Below are 18,909 nucleotides of genomic sequence, written 5' to 3'. Positions count from 1 at the left end.
TAAATAGTTTGCTTGATATGCTTCATAGCAAAGGCAAAAGGTCTTGCTCTTTGTGTTTCCCTTTCATCGTGGTCATACACTTAGTTTATGTGTGCATATGTATATATGTACAGTATGTATATATATATATGTGTGTGATTGTGTGTTATATATATATATATTATAGAATATATATAATTATGAAATGTTGTCCATTGGGTCATATATATATAGTTATATATATATATATATATATTTAGACATTTGTGTGTGTATAACGTATATCCATATACTCATGCATCACACACATATATATATATATATATATATATATATATATATATATATATATATATATGTGTGTATAGTATATACATATACACACACACACACACACACACATATATATATATATATATATATATATATATATATATATATATATATATATATATATATATATATATATATATATATATATATTACTTTTTACTCCATTTTCTCCCGTTTAGAAGGGCGAGAGAAGTTTAGCCCGCTGACGCTGGTATCCGCATTTACTGTTAAATCGAAGGTCGGTATTGAACAGCAGACATTCCAAAAATGCCCTTTAGAGTCAGTACTCGGCTATACTCCACCCTGGCTGCGACCCACCACAGTTATCTGTTTACCAGGTAGCAGTTCACTGATTAGTCCTCCGAGGAGGGTAGTGCCGTCAGTGCACCTCATGCGGTGCACTGTAGGCATTACTTAAGGTTCTTTCCAGCGTCCCTTCGTCCCCTAGCTGCAATTCCTTTCATTCCTTTTACTGTACCTCCATTCATATTCTTTCTTCCATCGTACTTTCCACCCTCTTTCAACAGTGTTTAATAGTGCAACTGCGAGACTTTTCTCCTGTTACACCTTTTAAACCTCTTACCCTCAATTTTCCTTTCAGCGCTGAATGACCCCATAGATCCCAGTGCTTGGCCTTCGGCTTAAATTGTATGTTCTATCTACCACTGATTAGTCTAATAGAAGCACAGTGGGTTTCAACAGATTGTACCTAGATCGATGCTCCTTGGGCGGGGATCGGTTGAGGTTCCTCTGTCTGGTTAGGCAAGCGTTCTACGTCACGTTTCTCTAATATTGTTCAGCTTGATTAACCGGGAAATCAAAATAGCGAGAGATAGATTTTTAGTACAGGTGTAACTTCTCATATCCAAGCAATATATTAAACTTCACTGGTAAATGATTGACGTTTTTACTGAAGGGTTTTTTTATAAATCATCTACTGCAGTTTACCTTTTAACAGAAAGGGCTAGGTAAATAGTCTTCTCCTATCTTGTAGATAGTTAATTCAGTACTGTGAGATACTTTACATTTGAAGATGTATGTTCACAGTAATGAACTTGAAAGGACCTTAGAGAGAGAGAGAGAGAGAGAGAGAGAGAGAGAGAGAGAGAGAGAGAGAGAGAGAGAGAGAGAGAGAGAGAGATTTAAGGTTCGTTGGCAGCATGATGTAAACTTTAGGATAAGCAGCTGTGAAGGCTAATTTCTTGTGTCATTTAATGAAATTGTATTGTCAACTTTTTCAGAGCTCTGTATAGTGGTTCTACCGCCCTCTCCCGTTTCAGGATGCGTGTCCCATATTTCATCATTTTTTCGTCAAGTATTTGAGAGAGAGAGAGAGAGAGAGAGAGAGAGAGAGAGAGAGAGAGAGAGAGAGAGTGTGGAAACGTCTTCAAGAATAGATTAGCCTTTGTTTTTGTTGTCTGTTCTGAAAATGAAGCCGATTTTTCGGGAGAAAGAGGTAGCATACTATTGACTGGTTTCATATTTTTGGGGGCATGGTTACCTTATCGAGGCCTTTACGTTTTGATGGCATGCACTTTGGGCACAAAAATGTCAATTTTTGACATCGGAAGGCTTGTTCTTTTGCGTAAATAAGTTTAAGGACCTTGATAAAGTTAAGAACACTACCGTCTGGTATTTCCCACTCTCTCTCTCTCTCTCTCTCTCTCTCTCTCTCTCTCTCTCTCATCCCCAGCTGTAGCCGAGGTACCTACCGAGAGGTCAAAAAGGAAGAAAAAAATCTATAGTAAATATCAAGAAAAGAAAAAACCGACATTTTTGTTGTTTGTTTTGAAAGTGGAGTGCCAACTTCAGAGAGGATAAAAAGTCGAAGATAGATTAAAAGAGAAGATATTCTTCAGTTTGTGTAAGATTAAATTGTTTACGATGTAATTGAACACAGGCATCCGGAATTATGATAGCAGCATTTCAAGCAAGTTCGCGAATCACTTCACTTTTGCCTGATACAAACAAAATCATTGAAGTGTCTTAGAAAAGCCGGATAGGGTGCACTGGAAAACCTACGGCGGGTGTTGATAGCTAGTTGGGTTGGTGGGGTGGGAGGGAGGAAGGGACATTGCAGATCCTTCATTTTCCGACTCGGAAGGCTGCTAATTAAAACCCTGAAAGGATTCCCTGATAGGTCGAATTTGAGGCGTCGAACTCAAACATGATTCAAACATGTTTTTTAGGATCGAGCTGGATTCGTCTGTGTTTGGCTAAAGGTAATATCCGTTTTACATTCAAGGGGAGCGTCCTCATTCCCTTGGGAGGGCGGGGGTGTTGGGGGCGGGGGGAAACGGTGATAATATCCTCTTGTTAGGAAATGTTATTAGCCTCTCTCTCTCTCTCTCTCTCTCTCTCTCTCTATAAGATGGAGTTTTTGTTCTTGTTGACTACTCTGAGGAATCTGAATCTGAGGTTTATGAGCAATCAAATTTATTGTTCACAGTGTAACTTTAAATGACTGCAAACAGTTTAACACGTCTAAGATATATATGTATATATATACACATACATACAAACATTATATATATAAATATATGTATGCACATGTGCATGTATGTAAGCATGCATGTGTGTACAAATACATTTATATATATATATATATATATATATATATATATATATATATATATATATATATATGTGTGTGTGTGTGTGTGTGTGTGTGTTATATGTATGTGCATATATATGTATATAGGTATGCATGTGTGTACAAATATATTTATATATATATATATATATATATATATATATATATATATATATATATATATATATATATATATATATATATATATATATATATAAATGTGTGTGTTATATGTATGTGCATATATATGTATATAGGTATACACGTGTGTACAATATATATATATATATATATATAATATATATATATATATATATATATATATATATATATATATATATATATATATATATATATATATATATATATATATATGTGTGTGTGTGTGTGTCTGTGTGTTTGTGTGTGTGTATTTGTATATTTATGTATATATATACTGTAATTTCCCACAGTGACTCTCCTTGACGAGGTCATGTCACCAGGCGACCTGTGGAAAAGTTATGGGCTCTTCTTCATTCTCCCGTTTATTTTTCCCCCTGTAGGGTCAAGGGGTTGGGAATGGAAAAATGAATTCACGTTTTCCGTCTGTCGGTTTCAGAACTCGTTTAATCTTTTCCAGATCTTTTTTATTTTGGTTTTCTTTTATATAGATATATATTTTTGTGCAGGGTAGAAAAATATCTCGAACAGTTTATTTCACTTTATTCGAATGTTTACCTGAACCCGAAGCGGTTGGGGTATGGGAGCATAACCCTGCAGAAAAATCTGAGCACTTTCTGTTGTGAATCTCTCTCTCTCTCTCTCTCTCTCTCTCTCTCTCTCTCTCTCTCTCTCTCTCTCTCTCTCTCTCTCTCTTTTTATATATATACATTATATACTGAATATATTTATATATATGTATTTATATATATTTATACTGTATATATATATATATATATATATATATATATATATATATATATATATATATATATATATATATATATGTATTAACTTTATCACTTGCACAATTATCTGTGCATTAATGTAACTACTGACAGGACCTCATTGGAACTGGATGGTATCTATGGAGATATTTATTAAAAAAAAATTACAAGCTTTCCAGGACTAACTGTGATCATTACCAAGTATCCTGGAAAGCTTGTAATTTTTATTGAACAAATATCTCCGCTGGATACTCATTCAGTTTGAATGAAGTCTTGTCAGTAATATGTATATATATATATATATATATATATATATATATATATATATATATATATATATATATATGTATATATATATATATATATATATATATATATATATATATATATATATATATATATATATATATATATATATGTGTGTGTGTGTGTGTGTGTGTGTGTGTGTACGTGTGTGCACATTTTGCATTTATCCATGTATGTATATATATTTATGCATATATATATATGTATATATATATATATATATATATATATATATATATATATATATATATATACATATATATGCATATGAATTTTATATGGATGTGTTCGCACATTTCTTTTACGCCATTACAAGCTTAGTAATAAAAAAATGTACCTAAAATCAAATTATCATGTGAAGGAAATTTGAGCTTGGTGGCTGGCAGATGCTCTAATTGTGACCTGTTAGCTATTTCAGGGGAAGCCTTAGGATTACGAAGAACCAAAATAAATATCTGCCTTAAGATTGTCAGTTTTCAATTTTTTTTTTTTGGCATTAGATTAATTTAGTTCGTTTGAGGTCACCTTCTAGATATCCCTGTGCAGTGTTGTTCTCTTAACTGTTAATTTAATGAAGATTTTCTTGAGTGACTAACTGAATATCTCTTGACTTTTAATTATTTCTTCGCAGTTATTTATACATATATATATATATATATATATATATATATATATATATATATATGATTATATATATGTACATATATATATTATATATATATATATATATATATATATATATATATATATATAGAGATAAAGAGAGAGAGAGAGAGAGAGAGAGAGAGAATAGCAGAAGAACTTTGTGTCTAAATTCATAAAAACTGGGCGCATGTTTTTTACCAATATATGTTTACAAAGTTTTCCTGCCTATTTTGAGAGAGAGAGAGAGAGAGAGAGAGAGAGAGATAATGGGGGATTGTTTTAGCAAGGCAAAGGACAACGACGAAGAACTTGGGCCGTTGCGTGGGGTGTACCTTACAGATTTCTTCTCATTAAGGTAAAATGAGTTACCAGTGGAGATACGGCGACCTCGTTAGCTTGCGAGCGGAATAAGGCCACGGTGTAAACAACCAACCAACGGGTCTTACGTGTGTGTGTGTCTAATTTTTCCTAATTGAAGTATTCTGTCTCTCCTCCAGCCCCGCTTGGCTTCGGAAGGTCCGTTTCAGATGCTTTCTCCTGCGTTAGATGCGCAGTAAGCAGGTGCTCTGCTTGGAAATAACTTCTGTACATAATACTCTATCCTAAAGAGAAGAAGAATATTATTTAACTAAGCTTTGTTTAACCAGAAACGAGTTATGCTTGAGAATTCTGATCTCACCCTCCCCCCACTTTCCCATGTGTGTGCACGCGCATGCGTGGGGAGCTGGGCGTGCGACCGCGCCGATTATGACGATATTTTTAGATGAAATTATTCATAATATTGTACTTGGAGTGAAAGGTCTTGTAATGATGATGAACATTAAAAGCTCATAAATAAGAAAAATTTGATATTGACGGATAATGAACCTCTCGCGCTGAATTCGCTGTAACAAATTAATTATATGTGAGATTATACTGTCTTTAAGGTTATGTCAGACCCATAGTTCCATGTTTAACTTTAAATCTTTAAAGGCAACGGTAGAACGCACACACACACACACACATATATACGTATATGTATATATGTATGAATATATATATTATATATATACACATACATATACATAACTATCCGCTATATCCATTTAGAGGTGGTTGCGGTAGAAGGGAGTATCCCTCATCTGCTAGCCCCGTACTTTTCTACCATCTGTGATCCATCTATAGTTCAAGTTTTGGGATTCTCTTCTCGCTGCTGTTTTCCCTGACTCTAGCAATCTTTTAACTTTCAAGTGCCGTTGGCTGTCACTTCCCTTAAGGTCATATCCCCTAAATCTTCAGCAATATTTCTCTTCTTTTTCATTGGAGCCGCTCTATTTTAGGGCATTATGTTACCCGAGTTTTTATTTAAGTTTTTCCAGTTGAGGTGGCGTTTTGTCTGTCCGTCCGCCCTCAGAGCTCAAAAACTACTGAGGCTAGAGGGCTTCAGTTTGTTATATTGATCATCCACCTCAGTCTTCAAACATGCCAAGTGCAGCCCTCTGGCCTCGGTAATCTATTTTATTTGAGTTAAATTTAACCATGATCGTGCGTCTAGCACGCTATAGGTACAACAACGGCAACCACTGGGCCGTGGCTGAAAGTTTCGTGGCCGCGGTTGAAGTTTCGTAGGGCGTGGCTGAGTTTCATGCGGCATTATACGCTGTACAGAAACTCGATTGTGCCGAAAAACTTCGGCGCATTTTCCTGTTTTTATCGTAGTTATCCACGTGCTTTGGTAAAACCAAGTTTTATTCACATAAAACAAAATAATTTCGCTGAAAGGAGGGAACCTGTGACACAACTGGTCGCTTCCAATCCTTTTCTTGACCAGAAATCGTGTGGAATACCGAGCGGAGCTTGAAATTGACAGATTGTTCAACTCTCAGAACTATTGGGATTTTCACCGGAAGGCTACAGGTTTTACAAAGGCGTCTGTAACGGGTGCAAATTGTTTTTGGAGAAAGGCCTCGTTCTTTTAAACTAATGCAGATTGACTCTCGAATTGTTTTCCAGGGAGCTCGTTGTCGCCATCGTAAAAAAAATTGATTGATTTCCCGAAAATTATATTTATTTTTGTTATTTGAAGAAAATATTAAGATCGTGAGGAAGAGCACCCCAGACGTGTTTAAAAAAAAAATGATGACAGAAGCGTTAAACCTCTCCCCCTCCCCCGCCCCCCGTGAAAAATGGATTTTCATTTGAAAAAGAAACATGTCCAGTACAACTATATACGTCTGTCATTGTATCAAATTAGTCATGCGTTCATGGCTGCTATGTAGCTTTGCTTAAGTGACTGACTGAATGAAAGAAAAACAGTCTTAAAAATGTATAAAAGTCATGGGAACCGACGAGCATGAAAAATGAAATGGAGAGGAGTTAACAAGCTAAAGAAAGCGTGAAGCTAGAGAGGAAATTATGACACCAGGCAAGAATTACAGTAAGGAAAGAAAAGAAAAGGGGGGAGATAAGAAAATAAAAGGGGAGATTATCCTATAAAGGGAAAATAAGACTGCAAAGAGCACCAAAGACGGCAATAAGAAGAGTGGGACCTCAAGGATAAAAACAGGAAAGACGCAAGGACACAGTAAAGATTAATTCCTTATGTACTAATGCAAGAGTTAGATGAACCACGTCCGGTACATATATATAACCACGCTACTTTCAGTTCCTTATGAACGAGCCTGTCTCCTTTTTTTTCCCCATTGGGGAAATGCACTGCCCATTCTGGAAAGTAACTTGGTGCAGTCATACATGAGGGTATGGTAACATGACCTTTTTTTAGTTTTCTGTAGAAAAAAAAAAATATTGAGATGGTTTTTATCTGTTCGTCCACACTTTTTCTGTCCACCTCAGATCTAAAAACTACTGAGGCTAGAGGGCTGCAAATTGGTATGTGAATCATCCACCCTCCAATCATCAAACATACCAAATTGCAGCCCTCTGGAATGCTCATCTTCCTTTTATTTGAGGTGAGAAAATTAGGCATGATCGTGCATCTGGCACGCTGTAGGACAGGTCACCACTGAGCTGTAGCTGAAAGTTTCATGGACCGCGGTTCATACAACATTGTACGTTGTACAGAAAACTCGATTGCGCCGAAGAAACTTGGGCGCATTTTTTACTGGTTTATTTTCAACTGTGGGGGAGTGACCTCTCCTGGCGTCCAGGATACCAGATCTGTTTACACCTCCGGTTCCGGACCAGGATTTTATGTTGGTCCCTTTATTTTGGGTTAAGATCCGGTCACAAATTTTCCCAAAAACTGTCGGAGAGGGACTCATTGGTTAAAGAACAGTCCAATCAATTTTGTAATCTGTAGTCAGTGATTTATTGTTTCATCATTCAAGGTCGCTTTTGAAAATAAACTGGCGTCATAACAGTATTTGTACAAAACATTGAGAGGGTCACAGTAGGTCAAAATACACTTCCTTATTCTTTTTTAACATGCACTTAATCTAGATCCTATTTATATCCCGACGTTATATCTCTTCTGAGATTTTCGTGAATCTTTTAGGGATGCTCACCCATAGGCCAAGGACCAGTTCCCACAATTTGGTGACAACCCGGATCAAAGGATGGAAGGCAAATATATATCTTGGAGAAATTTATGAGTGTCCAGTTAATTACCCCGTCTGCCAAAGCCCGGTAAAGTAATCTAGGTATGCGGTATGTCTTGGTAGAGTAGCTACTCTTCCTCCTGTTTTTCATATCCAGTGTAAACTTCATAATCTCCACAGTACGTTTAGGAAAAGGCTGATTGGTATCACGACGTGATATTACATGTAGTAGTACGTTCTGAGTCAGCACTTCTGACTTAGGAAGAAATCTTCTATAATAATAAAATCCGAGAGGATCTTGTTTGACCTACCCCGGGTGGCAGAAGGGGAGAAGACATGACACAGCCACCCACCCCCTGCAAACCGGTTTGTCCGGCCTGGATGGGGGGCGGGTTTGGTAGAGGAACGGGGGGGCGGGAGAGACATCCATCCTCCTCCTGCAAACCTGTTTGTCCGGCCAGGGTGGGGGCGGAGTAGGTATGGGATCGGGAGGGTGGGGAGGCAGCAGCGCCGTTCCATCGCGCCACAAGCTCATGGAATGATAATAGTCCTCGATGTTTTAAATAGTCGTTTTGGATTATTTTCTAATTTTCTGTTTATTAGACAATAAAGCGATGCATAAAATGAATGGAAATATCGAAAGCAATAGAATTTAAAATCGGAGTAATAGTGAATATAAAAGAAAATATTTTATTTCGTGTATCGGTGCCCTTTGGTGAAACTCAGCCTTCGTCAGGTAAAATATTGAATGAAAGGAGATTTTCACCTACACCCTTCATCTCTTCCTATCCTCTCCTTGGCGAGATATCAAATGGAAAGCCGATTGATGGATGGAATAGATTTTTCAAAGCTCTTTGTTTTCCCTCTCTGCAAATTTTACAGACATCATCGAGAATGCATATATATATATATATATATATATATATATATATATATATATATATATATATATATATAATATATATATATATATATATATATATATATATATATATATATATATATATATATATATATATATATTTGTGAAGTTTTATTCTTTAAACTGGCTCAAATTAGCTCACGGAATTTTTGTGGATGCATTATCCGTTTTTGCAGTCATAATCAGGTTGATTCGTAATAATTATAATTTACTTTTTTAATCTCAACTCTTTATATATCTGGTGGGAGTTTGGTTGAACCAAAGCAACGATGAAAGGAAAACCGCTGGGCTCCCTATCGAAGGGAATAATAGTGAGAAATTAGATAACGGGGAACAAGGTAAGAAAAAGTGAAAACTTCAGGAATCGGATATAGGGGGAATTAAATAAAAGGTATAGAATTTAATTCTCTGGAATAATAATGTAAGTTGTAAATCAAGACATCAGATCTAGTAATTCCAAAAAAGGCCCCTTTAATATATAGCAAATCTTGTTCTACTGGGTCCAGCTACTGAGTTGTCAGACTGAATTCATGAACAGACAGCTGTCTAAACAAAAACGTACTTTCACCATCTAATAGCAATTATAACAGTGATATAATTGTCATGCAGGCAGTGCAAACGTAGGGAGCAAAGAGTAATTAGTGTAGTAAATATGAGGGAGAGCAAAGGGCGATTAAGGAAAACGGAGAGTGAAAACGGGCTTGAGATGTGAAGTAAATAGTGAAAGGGAACTGAAGACATGGAAGGGGAGATTTGGAAACGTACGGAAAGGAGATGGAAGACACGAAAGAAAAATCGGAAACTAATGGGACCATAAGATTGTAAATGGTAAGTAGGGTCCGTGAGGAAAAGGAAAGAATCATTAACGATTTTCAAGATCAGTTCTGCTGTATTAATGTACTGGGAAAGTTAGAGTCCAAGTAACTTATTAACCATGTCAAGTCTATCAATCCCCTATAGGGAGGTAGTGCCGCCAGTGCACCTCCATGCAGAAGCGTTATAGGCATTAGCAAAGATTCTTCGCCCAGCGTCTTCCAGCCCTAGCTGCATCCCGTTTCATTCCTTTTGCTGTACTTCCATTCATATTCTCTTTTATTTAATTGATTCATAGTGCAACTGCGAAGTTTTCCTCTTGCTACAACTTTCAAACCTTTTTACTGTCAATTTCCGTTTCAGCGTTGAATGACCTCGTAGGTGCCAGCGTTGGCCTTTGGCCTGAATTCTTCATTTTATTCTAATCTATTCTAAGTCTGTCTATCTGTTTCGTATTAATAATACTCCGTTTCCTTTAATGAGGATTAGTCTTGAGAGAGAGAGAGCGGAAGAAAATGTCACTAATTCATCCTTCAACTGTTGAATCAAGTATGAACCGGCTGTACAGAAATCTTGAATAGTATTATTTTGTGTGTGTGTGTGTGTTAGATAGCCTCATACTTCTTTGAGATGTTTAGAGTTTGGACTTTATTTGTACTCCTTTAGGGAGAAGCCCTAATCTTGTTCTCAGCACAATTTCTGTGCGTGTGTATGTGTACGTGCTATATATAATTCATCCCATAAATGTTTTCTGACACACACAAACATACATTCAATAAATGTTTGCTGACGCATACACACAAACACACAATCAATAAATGTTTGCTGACACATGCACAAAAAAACATACACGTATCCCATAAACGTTTCCCGATACACACACACACGTAGTTAAGCTGCCCCTAACAGTTCGATAAACCCTGTAAATAGAATATTTCTACAACACTAAATACTTCATAAACCTACTTTCAGTGAAGGCCCTCCAGCAGGCTGTCGAACCCCTTGACACACTCTGCACCATTCACTTCTTTCTTGCTCAGACTCTCTCGCTTCGTGGATGTGGAGGCCCTTCGTTTCCTTTACTTCTTTCACTCCATCTTTCCTTCCAATTAATTCTTCCTCTCTTTGCTACCAGCAATTCCGAATTGTATTTTATTTTTTTACCAGCTTTCATTCTTTCAACATGAATCTTTACTGTGTATATGTATAATATATGTATATATATATATATATATATATATATATATATATATATATATATATATATATATATATATATATATATATATATATCTACAGTATATATATATATTATATACGTATATATATTATTATATACATGTTATATATATAATATATATTATATATACGTATATATATATTTATATATACAATATATTAATATATATATATATATATATATATATATATATATATATATATATATATATATATATATATATATATACACAACTGCTATGCGTGTGTTTATTTGTGTTCCTTTTGCCTACATAGTTTTTATTGTTCAAACAGGCTAAATAGAAGCTCAGGCTACAAACTCATACAGGCACTATATATTATATATACATGTATATATATTTTATATATACAATATATTAATATATATATATATATATATATATATATATATAATAATATATATATATATATATATATATATATATATATATATATGCGTGTGTTTATTTGTGTTCATACGCATACATAGTTTTATTGTCCAAACGGGCTAAATAGGGAAGCTCAGGCTAGCAAACTCATACAGGCACTAAAACCAATTACTGACATTCTCCTAAATGACAGCTTATATTCACATCGTTTTGCCATTATTGGCTGAATTTGCAATTCACAGTAGCTCTTCAATATGTGTAATATTCAGTGTGGTTATAATATCGGGGCAAATACCCAAAGTGCCTATTCTGTTTGTGCAATATACTTGTTATGTCCGCAAATGTGGAGAGTAAGCTTTGGCACAAAGAACTAATGTAAGAATCTCTTTATGTAAATTGCTTTACATCATGGTAGTTACACCGATCGGAAAGGGATAGTAATTTTGGGGAAATACTTGATAATATCATGGAATAAAATGACATGATGGTGTTCGATAGTCAACTATAGAATTATTCAGCGAAATTGACCTTTAAATTATTTATTTCGCATGATTTTCAGTCCGTTTTAGTTTTCTGTAAAGAAAACCATTGTGCCAGCTTTGTCTGTCCGTCAGCACTTTTTCTGTCCCCTAGATCTTAAAACTACTGAGGCCAGAGGCTGCCCAAAGCTGGGCGATATCCACGCTTCCTATCATCAAACATGCCAAATTGCAGCCATGTAGCCTCAGTAGTTTTTATTTATTAAGGTTAAAGCTAGCCGTAATCGTGCTTCTGGCAACGATATAAGATAGGCCGCCACCGAGCTGTGGTTAAAGTTTCATGTGCGCGGCAATGCTGGCATAAACCGAATACCGAAAGACAGATCTATTTTCGAGTGGCGCGATTATACGCTGTAGCGGCTGTACCAGAAAACTCGATTGCGCCGAAGAAATTTCGGCACATTTTTACTTATTATTATCATTAATCAAACTAGTGATATATCCACAGAAAATATTCATATTCAAGTAAGACAAAATAAGGATAAATAAAAATGCAATTGATTGTGTACACCTTGCTAGACCGTCCATGTCAGTTTGTGCCTGATATCTGTTTGATTGTGAAGTCTGAAAAAGCAAGATAACGTTTCTTCCGATATTGCGCTGGTTGGCACATGTGGAAACAACCAGTATATTATCTATGGCGAGCTTTTAACCGTGAATTAGAATACCTAGGACATGTTTATCCATTTGAATACCATTTCAGTTATTTCCGAATGCAGAGTTCCAATTCCGAGTTCTCTCGTCCTCTCAGCGAAAGTACCTGACAGATTCAATAGGAAATTGCTCACTTATTAATAAACTCCTGACGTCTATGCAACTTTCAACAATGACATATCCGTTATTTTCATAATCATCCGTCTCTTTTTATTCATATTCCGTAATGCAAAGCAGTCGAGTATTATAGAAGTTGTTAACAATGACACATTTGTGCCTCTGGAAATGAACACAGGAATTCTCCAGACCCAGTATTTTATAAACAAATACTGCCCATTGTTCACATTTTTAGTAGCCGAACAGTTTCCAGGCGTGGAATGTACGAACCTGAGTAAAGACAACAAGTATACTTTCCTTTTGTTTAGATTCGCGTTGGCCGGAACCAGAGCAAAAAAAAAAAAATGTTGACCGAGTTCTTTTTGACAGTCGGAGTTACGCCCGTCGAAATGACGCTTGTTTTGAATGGACGAAAAACAAGTACCTCAGTGACAATGATGAGGCCTCAGGTGCAGTTACCAGTTGTGAGAGATTTTGTTTTGACAGTTTTGGTGGGGAAAAGATATCTGATTCTCGAGGGAAAGGATTCGCGAGCTGTTGGGTGGAAATTAATTCCTGAGGTGACGTGGCAAATTTATTTATTTATTTCTTTATTGGTATATGGAACGAGGACAGAGGACCAGGCGCTTACTAAAAAGTCTCCAAAAAAGAGAATGCACTCAGTTACAAAAAATAAAGATAAATAACCCAGAGGATACAAAATATATAGTTGAAAAACCATAAGGAATGGTGAGAATCATAATGCGACACAAATTATAGCAAACAGGGACGAGAGAATGACGAGATCAAATTGCGTAGTGAGAAACAAATCCAGCAAACACAGGCGATTTCTCCCAAGTAAAAAGATTCCTTTTAGGCAATTTAATCGGTGTGTATCCTTTATGATGACAATTTGTAGTTGCATGTCATGGCCAAAGACCGCCATGTTTTTATCATGAAGTTGATTTAGAAAATCTTTTAAGTGCTTAACGTGAGCAGAAGCATGCACGATTATATCGATTATATTCGGTGTGTATGTATATGGCCCTTTTAGCCACATGGTAGCTTTAACTATATATAAATATATATATATATATATATATATATATATATATATATATATATATATATATATATATATATATATATATATATATATATATATATATATATATATATACTTTGAACTACAATCAGTGCCTGAACTAAAGTGAGACTGGATAACTCATGACAACTACTGGTTTCAATGCAGGTCGTTCCTAAGTATACACTCCAAAGTGTTCACTTTATTGGTGGCTGGTTATGAAGAAGGATATTGAATAGATGTATTGCGGAAAATCCATTGAGTTATTGCTGGCTAGGTAGTGAGTTAAGTACCTGATAGTTAGTCAGGCGTTGGATCACAGACTACAGTATATATATATATATATATATATATATATATATATATATATATATATATGTATATATATATATATATATATATAGAAATCATCAACACACAATCACGTGTGGAACAGAAAAATAAATTTCTGACTCACGTCGGGTGGAAAGCAAGGGCGCTATCCACTGGGCCATACAAGTCTAAAGAAGTTGGAACCTGAGCAACTGCACTTAAAAGAAGAATTACCTGGGCAAGCTAACTGCTTGCATACCAGCGGATTTTCTACAACACCCGACTCAGCAATGACCCAATAGACAATATTTCATTCGAATTATCCCTTCTGAGTGAATAAGATAGAAATCATCAACACACAATCACGTATGGAACAGAAAAATAAATTTCTGACTCACGTCCGGGATCGAACCCAGGTCTCTCGGTGAGAGCAAACGGGCGCTATCCACTGGGCCATACAAGTCTAAAGAAGTTGGAACCTGAAACAGCACGAAATTCACCCAGACAATAACTGCTTGCATACCAGCAGTTTTCTAACTGTCGTAATGACCAATAGACCAACTTCACCCCGACATGCGCCAGTGGATGGCGCCAACTCACCTGAGAGACCACCGAGTTCGATCCCGACGTAGTCAGAAATTTATTTCTGTTCCACACGTGATTGTGTGTTGATTTCTATCTTATTCCACTCCAGGAAGATGGAGTCAGATGAAATGTTGTCTATTGGGTCATTTAACTGAGTCAGGAAGTTGGGAAAACTCGGCTGAGCAACCACCAGCCAGCTGCCCAGGTAATTCAGCAGGTGCAGTTATATAAGTTTCCGACTACCAGACTTATGTTGATGGTGACGCCCTTGCTTTTTCCCACCTGAGAGACCTGGGTTCGATCTCGACGTGAGTCAGAAATTTATTTTTCTGTTCCACACGTGATTGTGTGTTGATGATTTCTATCTTATTCACTCCAGAAGGGATAATTCGAATGAAATGTTGTCTATTGGGTCATTGCTGAGGGGAAGTTGGGAAAACTCGCTGGTATGCAAGCAGTTAGCTTGCCCAGGTAATTCCTTGGGTGCAGTTGCTCTCAGGTTCCAACTTCTTTTTAGACTTGTATGGCCCAGTGGATAGCGCCTTGCTTTCCACCTGAGAGACCTGGGTTCGATCGACGTGAGTCAGAAATTTATATATATATATATATATATATATATATATATATATATATATATATATATATTTATTTATTATATTTATATTTGTGACTCACCTCGGGATCGAACCCCAGTCTCTCAAACGAAAGGCCAGGGTACTACCAATTATCCAACACAAGTCATAAAAGAAATTGGAACCTAAAGCACACCTGTAGCTGAGGTTTTTCCTGGGCAGGCTGACGCCTAACATGCCAGCGAAATTTACCCAACTTCCCGACCCTCCAGTGAGCCAATTGTTAGCATTTCATTCGAATTACGCCTTCAGCGTGAATATAATGGAACTTAATGAACACGCAGGCATGTGTGTTATAAATAAATGTCTGACTCACCCGGTCTCTCAAATGAATGTGTGTGTGTATGTGTATGTGTAGATAGATAGATGAAGATAAGGATATAGACCTTGGACAGATTCACGGAATTAAATGAAAACAACCTTGGAGGAGACCGTACCAGGAAATCAGGAATCAGCACACGTTTAACCTTATAACCACCCCACCCCACCCTCTTTTTTTTTTCTTGAGGCTCCACTTTTGACTTTTAGATTTGAAAGAACTAAACCCTTTATCACCACCATCTTGATTCAACCTTCATCTTGTCTCTCGGAAAAACTCTTGATTCTTTATATCGATTCTGTTGATTTGTCCTTACGTAATTCTTATTTGTTTTTTGTTCTCTCTCTGTTTTCTTTTTTGTCACTTAAGGAATTCATATCATGTGGAAGCTTGTTTTGCTCATAAAGTATAAAGACTTTAAATATTTTCCAGAAATCCCTTAATGTAGTGAATAATGGCCCAACACCTACCATCTGTCTCTTGCTAACCTTCAATACATTTTATATTCTATGAAAACGATAAAATTTGAAGTAACTAGGTATTTAAAGTAATAGTACTGTATTTTGTGCTGGATTCGAACGCTGAGCAGCAGCTGTCAGAGAGGCTTCTTTCTCATGTTTGATATTTCAAATGCATAAGCTTTTTTTCATACATAAAAAAATGACAGCTGATGCAGTTACTTGCGTTTAGTTGGTCTTACGAGTTGCTTATTGTTTTTAAAATATAAGACTGATCAAATGATATCTTTGCACTTTCATCCTGTTCCAGTAAATTTCCTTTATGCACTTTCATCCTGTTCCAGTAAATTTCCTTTACTGACTGTCCTTTTTTCCTTTTTTTTGGTGGGCTGTGGGGCGGGGGCTGGAGTGGGGGGCGACTATTTTCGGGTCTGGGCTAGATAGGACAACCGAGTTACCCGTTGTTCCAGTGAGACGGGTAACTTGGTTGTCCTATCGAGCCCAAAAAAATTAAGCATACCTTAGTTTTACCAGACCACTGAGCTGATTAACAGCTCTCCTAGGAGCTGGCCCGGATTGACTTATTTTACGTGGCTAAAACCAGGTGGTTACCAGCAACAGGACCTACAACTTATTGTGGAATTCGAACCACATTATAGCGAGGAATGAATTTCTATCATCAGAAAAGACCCGAAAATAGCAACCCCCGACAAAAAAAGTAAAAAGGGGAAAGAGTCAGTGAAGGAAATTCAGAGCTTAACAGTAGAGTGAAAGGAATAATCGCCGAATTTATTTGAAAATCTTGTCACCGAATTCATAGGGAAATCTTGTCACCGAATTTGTGGAAATCTTGTCACCGAATTTATTATGGAAATCTTGTCATCTTGTCACTGAATTTCTTAGGGAAGTAAATGAGGATATCCTATCACCGAATTTATTAGGGAAATCTTGTCACAGATTTCATTATGGAAATCTTGTCACCGAATTTTTTGTGGAAATCTTGTCAACAAATATCTTAGGGAAATTTTGTCACTGAATTTTTTAATGAAATCTTGTCACCGAATATCTAAGGGAAATCTTGTCACCGAATTTATTACGGAATTTCTCGTCACCAAATTATTACGGAAATCTCGTCACCGAATATCTTAGGGGAACCTGTCACGAGTTTGCTGGAATTGTGTCACCAGTGTTAGTGAAATCGTTTACCAATATCTTAGGGAAATTGTGTCACCGAAGTTATTATGGAAATCTTGTCACCGAATTTATTAGGGAAATCTTGTCACTGAATTCATATGGAGAATCTTGTCACAGAATCTATTATGGAAACCTTATCATCGAATTTATTATGGAAATCTTGTCACCAAACTTATTAGGGAAATCTTGTTACGAACATATTAGGGAAAATTTCACCGAATTTATTATGGAAATTTTCTCACCGAATTTGTTATGGAAATCTTGTCACCTAATTTATTAGGGAAATTTTGTCACCGACTCTATTAGGGAAAGTTTGTCACCGAATTTATTATGGAAATCTTATCATCGAATTTATTATGGAAACTCGTCACCGAATTTATTATGGACAGTTAGTCACCGAATTTATTATGGAAATCTTGCCACAGAATTAATTTGGAAATCTTGACACCGAATTAGTATTGGAAAACTTGTTACCGAATTTATTATGGAAAGTTTGTCACCGAATTTATTAGGGAAAACTTGTCACCGAATTTGTTAGGGAAATCTTATCACCGAATTTATTAGGGAAAACTTGTTACCGATTTAATTATGGAAATCATGTCACCGAATTTATTAGGGAAATCTTCTTAATAATGATAAACTTTTTTCGATATTCATAAATTCATTTTACGTTTCGATACAAAAGAAACTAGGCACTTTTTGTTCTCTGTGGAATCATTTTTTTTTGACAGTGACCTCATAGGTAGATAAAAAGAGACCATTGTTCTCCCTATTGTCTCACGGAGTCAGTTCTGAGTGTTCATTTTATTAAATGGTAACAGCAGTAACTTTGGAGCTTTTGTTTGTTTGTGGTAAATTGTTTTGATATTTTTTCCCGCAATGTTTATGTTTTGTTTGTCTCTCTAAAATCTTTTGATCTCTCTCTCTCTCTCTCTCTCTCTCTCTCTCTCTCTCTCTCTCTCTCTCTCTCTCTCTCTCTCTCTCTCTGATTTTAATAGGCTTCATTTACTGAATTGCGTTTCTCATTCTCACAAATATTGGTTTTTCTTATCTTGTTAGGAGTTGTCCTCATCTTATTCCTCCATGATTCTCTTCCGTAGTTCCTCTATCTACCTATAGATCTATCAATCTATCTCACTGTAAGTAATCCAGTAGGGCTCCCAACAAAGTTACCTGAGTTAGCGTTCCTGCCGACCCAACTACTAAGTTCTCGCCAAGTTAGACCCGGACTGTCTTTCTGTGGAGATGCAATCAACCATCTTCATTGCTCCTCTCTTGGTCGGGTGTTCCAGTTTTCCGTTGAGGCGTAGAAAACGGGGAATTCAGTCAGGCTTGCTCACTGACTGGTGCTGATG

The sequence above is a fragment of the Macrobrachium rosenbergii genome, chromosome 56 (assembly GCF_040412425.1).
Source record: "Macrobrachium rosenbergii isolate ZJJX-2024 chromosome 56, ASM4041242v1, whole genome shotgun sequence".
NCBI classification, from domain to species: Eukaryota; Metazoa; Arthropoda; class Malacostraca; order Decapoda; family Palaemonidae; genus Macrobrachium; species Macrobrachium rosenbergii.
The sequence above is the reverse complement of the archived record's forward strand: the minus strand, read 5'-3'. Positions refer to the sequence as shown.